This window comes from Solea senegalensis, linkage group LG6 (assembly GCF_019176455.1).
Source record: "Solea senegalensis isolate Sse05_10M linkage group LG6, IFAPA_SoseM_1, whole genome shotgun sequence".
Lineage (NCBI taxonomy): Eukaryota > Metazoa > Chordata > Actinopteri > Pleuronectiformes > Soleidae > Solea > Solea senegalensis.
The window spans coordinates 18,718,311-18,729,213 of NC_058026.1; positions in this window are offsets into that span (position 1 = coordinate 18,718,311).

Below are 10,903 nucleotides of genomic sequence, written 5' to 3' on the forward strand. Positions count from 1 at the left end.
CTCAGATCTCTTTAGCACATCTGTTTTTACGTCAACATTCTGTTTTATTTGTAACATAGATAGTCTCTGTCTACACACATACGCACACATGCTCCAACCAACACAGCTCAGACTGCGATTGGTTGTGTGTGGGAATTCCACTGACAGGCAGACATAACATGTTGGTTTTCTTAGTTTGCTTATTTTTTTGCGGTTGTAAATAAAACTTTCAGCTGTAATTTCAAGTGAATGGACAGGGAGAGAGAACTGCAAGCCAACAGCTGTTTCTATGTGCCTTGTGCTGCTCCCAGAGAAGGCAAGAGAGGAATGAGTATTCTGGAGAAGAAGCCAGAGCAGCACCATTTGAAGAGTTTTCTGTTTAAAGAATTATTCACACATTGGCTGATAGGGGTTCTGGCTTTTGAGGTAAAGTCTGATTTTCAACCTAGATGTATTAAGTCATTCCACGCAAATCAGCGTATTTGCATGGACTCGATTAGGTTGGCATGTCATTCCAGTCCTAAACTAATTTCCATGACTTCTGTAAATTTCCAATGTCCTGCGTGTTTCACCAATCCACCAAGCAAAATATAAACCCATTTTCTGGTTGTGAAGATGCAGGCGTTAGACACAAACCTCTCACATTCACAAGCTGCTGAATACTGCTGAGGACCATGGAAAGTTATTGTTTTGTGTTCAGCACAAAAGCAAGGATAGTTTTTTGTAAAATGTTCTGAGGGAACATACAAATACAAAATTATACATTTACAAATATGGCACAGGAAAAAAAAAATCAAAGTGAGTCAGATTAAATATGCATAACTGTAGTATTAAGGTGATGCTATGGGAAATGTGTGTGTGTGAGTAAAAAAAATAGTTAACAAATAAAAATCACGACTAGGGTTTTTGTAAATGTGTTGTCTGATACTGTCAAACTTGGCATTAGTGATACAATTGATATGAAATTATTGCAGCAGAGACGTTGCTTCCTAAAATGAAAAAAAACTGAGCTCAGCAGAGCTAAAAGTCAGCATGTGAATGATTTCTGGTCATCAGGAGGACACGGTGAACCTGCCCGTGGTTTTATTCTGACGATTTATTTAATTTCAAACAGGGCCATAATTTTGATTGATTAAAAGCAGGATTTTATTTATTTTATTCTGACCTCGAGCCAATTTCATCAGTCTTCCTGGGCTCATGGTTCCAGAATCAATATCCTAGAGTCAGCAAAGAAGAGGGCCATATCACTGTGTTAATGCCCAGGAGCCTTATTAATTGACACTTCATTGTAGTAATTTCATATGCAGCAAATGATAAATGCACATTTTTGGGCTGAGAGAGTTTTATCTAAATTTCCATAACCACTTGTCTGAAAAGTGGATCTAGTGTCAGGAGCAATCAGCAGCATCTGCTAGACTTGCACTTATAAAAGCTGCCTTTTATGAAACATCTTGTTTGTCTCTTGGTTCCCTTGACAATGCGATGTTATTTAATTCTAATTTCTAGCAGAAAATGCGACCTAAAATACATGCAAACAAACACTGCCAAAACAAAGCTTACAAAATGGGAGCCAGGTATATCAGGAGATGGTGAAATAAGGACTGGTTTCCAGGCTTTCTTCTGGCAAGGCCTTTTGGGTAGATATCACAATCATATTGGAGGGCAGCTGGAAAATCCATAGAACATCTCGAGAGAGAGTCACTGTGCCTGTGAAATCAATCACCAGAGATCCAGCTGAGACCGTTTAAGGAAATGCATGTTATATGATAGGGTTAACATGGAGAAAATTATTATTCATACTGTTCAAATTGGGTTTTCATCTGCAGATAATACAGGCAGACATGTATGTCAATAAAGACATCACAGATTTAGTCAAACAGTCCATGTCTCAGACCTATTTTTAGCCTTGAAGACAGGAGTTGGCAACAGAGATGATTCTATCTAAATGAAAGGTTTGTATATTATTTGGTCTGTGTCTCACTGTATTTTATTACTAAATAAGCAGCAACAGCAGATAAAACCCCCGTAGCAGTCAGGTTGTGGGCATTCTAAGATTAAACATACTTCTGTTGCTTTGGTATTGCTGGGCTGTTCACTTCACTTAGTCAAAATGTGGTATATTATATTAAGGCTGCTAATATTAGCCTTCTAGTCTATTACACCTTCTTCAAGCTTTAGAAATAGTTTGACATGTATTGGTCAGGCAGGCCTGTGTGAGCTGATGTCATGTCTGGGGCTCCATAATTGTCAACTGTGCATGTCAGTGGAATATCTGAAGTTTTTGAAGTTGATCCTGAAGCGGCATGAATGTGTGCACCAAGGTAAAGGGCGAACCATGCAGCGCTTGTGCTATTCATGCTTTCACCACCATTTTGATATCTGGACAAAATTCAATGGTCATCCTGAGATTCTTCAGGTTGGTGGTCATTCAACAAACACGTCATCCATAAAGAAGATACATTGGTCCTTTGCTCTTCATTGAAATATGATATAATATATATATCTCCTCAGCGTCCATGAAAAATATTAGCAGACGTCTGTGGCTCAGGAATAAAGACTGTCATCTATTAACAGAAGGCAGGTGAGTTTGAGTCTAATCATTTAAATGCTGCAGGTCGTAAGCAAACTCAATACAAATCATAGAGTGGATGTTTCTTAAGAATACATTAATCAGTTACCCAGCCTCCTGGTGCATTGTGACTTCACAGCCTGCTGTCCAATTCCTCTCAAAACTTTTAATCCCTTGTACATTCCTCTCGTCACAAATTCTCGCTGAGCACAGCGAGGACATTAATTAAAGTCCATGAGGCGTCAGTGTTGAAAAGCTCAGGGCGAGCGCTGGGTTCTTGCCTGCAGTATTTGTTCTTCCAACCATGATGTGGATCAGATCAGTCACAAACTCTGGCAGAGCACTTGAGTCTGACATTTGATGATTTAGGGTTTATGGTGATGATTACAGATCACTAAATGTCAGGGACTGTCTGCTCGAAGCTGATGTATTCATCCCGGAAAGCAGGAGATGCACTTGGATGATACACTGCTCCTGGTTTCTGTCTCTGTCAAGAGTGAACAGCATGTGAGGACTCATATAAAATATGTGCAGGGCTTTCAACAGATAAAAAAAATGCTCTTCATAGTGATTCTTGACCTGTACAAGTGAGAAATGTCATACATCCCATATATTATATCACTGCAGCAGCAGAGAGGGAAAGATGATGCACCATAAAGAATACACAAAGAATACACAGATATGAGGCAGCACCGTTACACATAGATTTACAGAAACTGTCTTACATTATTTTCTCTGTCATAGTCCAGATCAATGGAGGCTTAGATAGATAGATAGATAGATAGATAGATAGATAGATAGATAGATAGATAGATAGATAGATAGATAGATAGATAGATAGAATGTAAAGCTTTAAATCACAAATCCGAGGCTCTGGGTTATCGTCTCAGGATGCTGTAGATACATGGTAGTGCAGAATGACAGCTACTTTTATTTTAAAATAATAAAATAATACACTTTTAGAAAGACATTCCACCAATAAACCGTTAAAATCAGCAGATGATTTTATGAGTGAACATATATACAGTATGTGGAGCACATACTCTGTAAATATAGACGAATTGTAGTCACAGTAAAGGCTTCTAAAGTCAGAGCGTCTCAGCTTTGTTTGGACATTTTTTTTTTTTAACCTGTCACCCTTTGTTGTTTTGTTTCCATTTCACTCAGAACCCTTTGTTTTTGCAGCATTCCTGACGTGAGGAGTTCACCACCTTGTTTAGAGCAGCGATGAATTGTTGATACAAAGGATCAAACCTTTTAGTGACCTCCCAGCACAGCGGACGCACTCACACCACTGCACTAACCATCCAGTCTCTCGTGAGAGAAATACACAGTAATCACAGTAAAAGTGACTGAGGATGGTTGTGTACACCAGCCCACTTCCATGGACTGAGAGGATAACATGTTTGTTTGTAGTGATTTCACAGCCTACTCAATGTAATGTCCATAACAACGGCAGAAAGATGTGAGATAAAAACCTTTTCACACTGTCATATGATATCAAATTAGAATGTAGTATACAGTAGCCAGTCACTTTACATTTGGCATGAAAATGAATCAAAAGGGGCCACATATAGAGACAAACAGCCATCCACGTATTTCATGTTTTTGGACTGTGGGAGGAAGCCGGAGAAAACCCACGCACACACGGGGAGGACATGCAATCTCCATGCATCTATTCAGTGTAATCAGCCATTTCATATTTCTTTAATATCTATTAAAACTAGTGGAATGCAGCCACACCAGCAAAAAAAACAAACAAAAACAAAAGAGATCAATATCAGATTATAAGGTGATTATTAATAATCAATTGATGAATACAATTATAGTTTGAACAATATATGTAAATTGTTTTACAGTGCTAAATACCAATACTAATAATTGTTGTAAGCATAATAAACTATTGCAAATTGTTCTCACAATATATGTATGTTGTAAAAACAATATATGTAAGTTGTTTTTACAATAAACTATCACGCTTCTGTATAATGTCGGAAAATCAAAGCGAAAGATGAATTTTTCTAAAACATTTCTTAATATTTTGAGGAATAAAATTGGTATTTAAAAAAGTAAAAAAATAAAAAAATAATCCAGGTGTGTCCTATAGAAGGTAATAGAAGCATTTTGAGTTGTTGTGGAGTCAGTGGATGTTCCTTTTTTAAACAAAATATTCAATTATATTATAATATAGACTAAAATCCAAACAAAGGGTTGTGTATTCAACAAAGTACAAAATACTTTTCTTTTTTTTTAAATGACTTCAACGTGTAACTCGTCTTGTTGCAATTTAGAACTAGATTTAGTCTTAGTCATGTTGAGTGACCTCTGCTGAGATCATTCAGTGATGTGATAGCTCACTTATCCACAAGGGGGCGCCTTGAAACAACACTGGGCCCTTGTACTCACTGATAGTGAAGATGATGATGCACCAGCATCGGCCACGTCAAGTAAAAACATAACCTTTTGTGTTCCCACAACTGATCAATAATGAATAATCATCATAAATAACCTATATCTTAATGTTTATCAAACTATTTGTCATTATATAAAAAAAAATCCTGGATCTGCTATCAACATACTTCATGATAGTACACAATTTAATGTGAAATTTATTTAGTGAGACATCATATTTTATTAAATACATTTATATAACTTTTACCACAACAGTGGAAATACTGCATGTTGTATAAATTTAATATTTTTACAGCCTTGTCTGAGGCCCAAATCCAGCATGTCTTTGGGAATAGAGCTTCAGAAGCACCAGGTGTACAGTTAGACAGTTTCTCCCCTATAGATCTCCCCGAGTATCATCGTCCAAACCATCCCCATTAAACTGTTTTCACATCCAGCTCCATATTATATCAAATTAATCTATCCTTGTTGACCGGATATGTGCCCCAAGCTTTTAAAGTTGCAGTTATTAAACCCCTTCTCAAAAATGACCTAATGACCTAATGACCTCCTCTTCAACCTATTCAACCAGCGGCCCTTGTTAATTTTCCTATGGCCCACGAACTCTCTGTAAATGAAGTTGACTTTATAATAAAACTCACCTATGAGCTATTTTAAGAAGAACAACTGAGTCTCAATGGCTCTTATCTGATTTCAATACGTCTGTACATCATGTTACGCGCGCGACATGGTGCTGGGCTGTGATTGGCTGCAACATGAGTCACTCACGCTGCTCTTCATGGGCGGGACAGGTCAGAGCTGATCACATTACAGGAACTGACAAAGTGTATCGCGATGTCATTCGCCAAAGCAAAGCGACACAAAGCCGACTTAGAAAATGTCCAGTTCCAGAGTGAATGGACAGAGAAATATTTACTTGCGTTACCAGCAAGTACAAACAATGTGCAATGACTGCATTTCTGTGTGCATTAACTTAAAGGAGCTATAAGTCAAATCATGGCTTGTTTTCCCGGGGGCATGGCGGAGCAGGGGAAGAACATCTAGGCAAGGGTGTAGGTTTGGTTACAAGATTGGTGAGGACACTTGAGGTTTGCGCTGTCTGTTCTGTGTCATAACAGCACATCTCTCTCGTCTGCTCTGTGACCCGCAGCGATGTTTCTGCTCAGCTGATGCTCGTAAAAACCGCTCGCTCACCGTCACTCTCCTCTCACAACACTGCAGCACATGCACACATTGCCCTGTCTCTAATCAGTAGGGACAATCTGGCTTTCTCCATATATTAGTGGGGACATGTCCCCACCGTCCCTATGCAAACCTACACGATACGTCCAGGAACGTTTTTTTTTTTTTTAATGACGTCAAGGTGCTATTAGCATCATTTCAACACAGTCAAGTGACGTCATGTCAATCACTGTGTAATTGTTGACAAAACAAAATGCCTCATGTTCTTGTCTGTTAGCAGGATTTAACTTGTGCTAACTTTTTTAAATTAGGGAAGCACTTACTTACATCACACTTATGACTAGCACTTTATAGTTTGGCTAAGTTGAAGCACTTACTTACTTCTAGCTCGTTTGAACCCAAATGGTGAAATGCACTTATTGTAAGTTGCTTTGGATAAAAGTGTAATGTTATGTACTCAGAGAACTGTTCTCTCTTTCAGAGTATTCATGTCTGTCTCACATTGGGAAGTACTGACTCCCAGATTTGGTCAGTAGTTCAGATTGGCCAACAGTCTCTCTGGGTGGGGGTGAAGTATTTCTCCCTGTGCCTGTGCATTATCTCCGCCAGCCAGTGCTTTGATGGCCAATAAGGATCAACAGCCCCTCCTCTGGTCTTGCAGGGAGAAAAAGAGAGGACACTGAGTGTTCTCCCCTGTTGCAAACAAGTCCACTGATGGCCACCCGTATTTTTGTGTTGCTCCTTTCAGTCTGTGTGCCAGCATGTGCAACTGAGGTGACCGTTTTGTAATTTAGCTTCAAATAACTTGAATTATTTGAGTCTGATATTAGCTGGATAGGATAGGATAGTAGGATTGTTATGTTGATGTTATGTTCATGTGGATGGATTAGTACAGTCTACCTACTGATAATTGTTAGCGTTATAGATATGATTTAAGCATTTTATCGGTGGACTTTGTGTGTTTGCAAAAGTGATCAAATGTGCCAGGGTCTTTGAGCTGAACATACTGTGAACCCTGCATTATTTTCACTAAATATTGTAATAGCATCTTGTTAGGTGAACTTTTAACCATTTACTGTCATTTAAATGATAGAATATAAGTGGTTGACAATCTCTGACTTGAGCACTGTGCTGCCCTTGTGTAATACATTTTAATTTGAAATCAACATGAGAAATGCCAAACACGCAAACACAACACACTGAATGCTTCATGAAAATTGAACATTTTAATGGAAACTAAAATTGTGAACACAGGAGTTTTCTTCTTTTTTTTTACTGACTCTATTACACTGTTTGGAATCTGAGGGTTATTATCCATGCTTTAACAAAAAAACATTGTCATGTGACACGTGTTAAATTCAAAACAGACCAAAAAAAAACATTTAAATAATCATACTGTTCACTTTCAAAGTCAACCTGTAAGACGTGAAAATGAAATGCTATTGCCTCTTATTTTAGGGGGACAAGAGGTGACCAGAGGAGAAGCAGGACAGATGTCTGAGATGACAAAAGAAAAGACAACTTGACACAACACTGTCCATGTGTGAAATCACAATCACTGTAAAAAAAAAAAAAAAGCCCCCCTAAAATAAAACATTTCCCCAAGAGGCGATGACAGTTTAAAGGAGAGACAATTTGAAGTCAAGCACAAACACCAAGTCCAGCATTTTCCCGTCACACATGACTGATTACTGGAAGACGAAGCAGCACTTTCGGTATTTGTTTGATCTTTTTTTTTTTTGTCGTTGAAAGATTTCTCCTCCCTCACGGTTTCATCACAAGCTCAAAGTGACATTCAGCTGCTACAGTAGTGACTTCCCTTCGCTACAAACTCCTCTGAACCCAGCATGATGTCAGGAAGCATGTTATGACATCATCATCATGATGATGATATCCCCCACCTCCTCCTGTGTCTGTGTGTTTGTTTCAGTAGCTGAATGATCTTGAGTAGTGTACCTTTGGCGAAAGTAGCGGATTCAGAGTCGTTGACTTGCATTTTAGAACATGACCCATGACACTAACACAAATATATTAAGAGGAACTCTGAGATGCATGTCACCTCATCGCACTATTAGAAGAAATGCATTTAAATCATTTGTATAAAATAATATGGGGGGGGAGTAACTTCAAATATATTAACATTGTTGCTATTGGGGGAACATACGTTTACATCAGTTTTAATTAAGAACTAAATCAACTATAACTCATCAAAAATGAGATATCTTGATTTTCTGTCATTTATTTATTCCTTTTAGTCTCATCCTACTTTGTGCATCTATGGATAAATTAGGCTAAAATTAAAAAAAAACTATGTATAAATTACGCTAAAATTAAAAAAAAAAAAAAAAAAACTAACAAAAAATAGAAAATAAAAACCTAACAAATGTTAATATTAAAACATGAAATTGTTAAATCAGTTCAAATGAATCATGTGCTACTTCAGACAATAACTTGATTGACTAGTGTGAGTAGAAACGAGCGAGCGGCCGCCACCTGCCCGATTCATACCCAGTTTGGCTTTAAGGTCACACAGTTCTGGACAATAAGCCGAAATATTATTTTTCAAAAACCTACAAAAACACACTAACTGCTCATTGCTTTTCAGCTGTGTCCACGTCACTCAGAAGAAAGAAATTAGCGGCGAGAAAACTCAAACACCATTGCAAAATATTTTGATTGCAAAAAAAGACAAAACAAGAAAATGGCACAGATATATATGATGGAAGTAGATTTTTAAACAATCAACATTGCATCAAAAATCACACAGGCACCTGAACATGAAACAACGGGAGGAGAGAGTGTTAGGTCAAAAATATATGAGGAACTTGCATATAATAGGAAGAACTCGCTACACGCACACACACACACAAATACGAGGCCTGACTCAGGACCAGGAGGCTGCTCCAGCATCTTTAAGGTGATTGCACTTCCTGGAGGAGTCACTCACTCACTTATTCACCCTCACTCACTCACTCACTGATTATAACATCTACTCTGCTCCAACAACCTGTTTTTGGTTTTGCAGGCTACAATGCTAATCTATCTTTATTTAAATGCATATTCAACTTAGCCATTCTGCTGCATATAAGTGCTTGACAAAGGGGAGGAGCCTTGGATGGAAAGATAGATTCTGATTTCTCTGTACCAGGACAATCCTCTCAAAAACAATATATATATATATATATATATATATATATATATATATATATATATATATATATATATATACATATATATATATATATATATATATATATATATATATATATATATATATACATATATATATATATAAAAATAAAAAGTATTAATCATAAGACTATAGCCACAACACATACTACTCACTGATTATTGATCACTCTGTTTTAAAAGCCTAAAGATGCCTCACTGTTCACTGACACTGCTTTCATCCATGAACTGTTTGCCCTTATGGAAACCTGGTTACAACAAATTTGACTATAGATTTATGGACATTCATTCATTGTCCACCACTTTATCCTCCTCATGATGGTCATAAAGGGAGCAGGAGCCAATCCCTGCTGACATATTGTGAAAGGCAGGGTCACACCCTGGACAGGTCACCAGTTCAAACACAGAGACGAACAACTACTCACTCACATACGGTCAATTTAGAGTATCCAATTCACCTCTGGACTGTGGAAGGAGACCGGAGAAAACCCACCCACACACACACACACACACACACACACACACACACACAGGGAGTACATGCAAATCCATGCAAACTCAGACTGGGTCGCGAATGCAGGTTATTTTGCTGCAAGGCAACAGTGCTAGCCATAACATCGCAGTGTGGCCCACTCTATGGACAATTGGGATAAATTATGAGGATGAAGATGCCATAATAAATGTGAATTTCCACAGAAAAAAATGCCTAAATGCTCCTAAATAAAGCAGGTCATATTCAGAGGGCAACATCTGATCCACTCATCCATCATACAACACTACACAGTGGGAGCCCAAACAAAGCATTTTAAATACCAGAGAGCAGATTGCCCTCAGACATGGAAGGTAAATGTCAAAATGTAAATGTCAAAAAGTTACTTTTTTTTCCTCTCCTACATGCAGCACTGCCACTGCCAAAGCTTATTCCCAAATTGTTGATACTTCTTAAAACCCCCACTAATGTCTGTTCGGTAGGGCTGCAACCTACGATTATTTTCACAATTAATGTATCTGTCGATTGATTTTTCAATTAATCGTTTGGTCCATAATATGGCAGAAAATGTTGAAAAATGGTAATCAGTGTTTCCAATACTATTCTCAAACGTCTTTTGTCCACAAACCAAAATTAATGTGTTTTTTTTTTCTTGGAGCAAAAACATTCACGTTTAAGAAACTGGAAAATCTGCAGATTTATTTCAATTATTATAAAAAAAAAAGATTATCAAAATAGTTGTCGATTAATTTAGTGATCGATAAATAATGGATTAATAGTTGCAGCCCTAGTGTTCAGCAGTAATAAAGAGGTGCATCACTACAAACACATGGAGATGAAAATTAAGCATCAGACAAATTTAGGATTATAGTCTAGTATACATTGAAAACATGGAGCAATGTGCTTTTTTGTCTTGTTTTAAAGGGGAAGTGAACATTTTTCAAGCCCAAAATGATCAATGACAGCACCTCGCATGCCACAAGAGTCATTATTTGGTGTGAAGTCATAACATCATATGCAAGACTCTGTATAGCAGGAGTTACATTTTAACATTTCCATTTATGAGAACATCAACATGACTG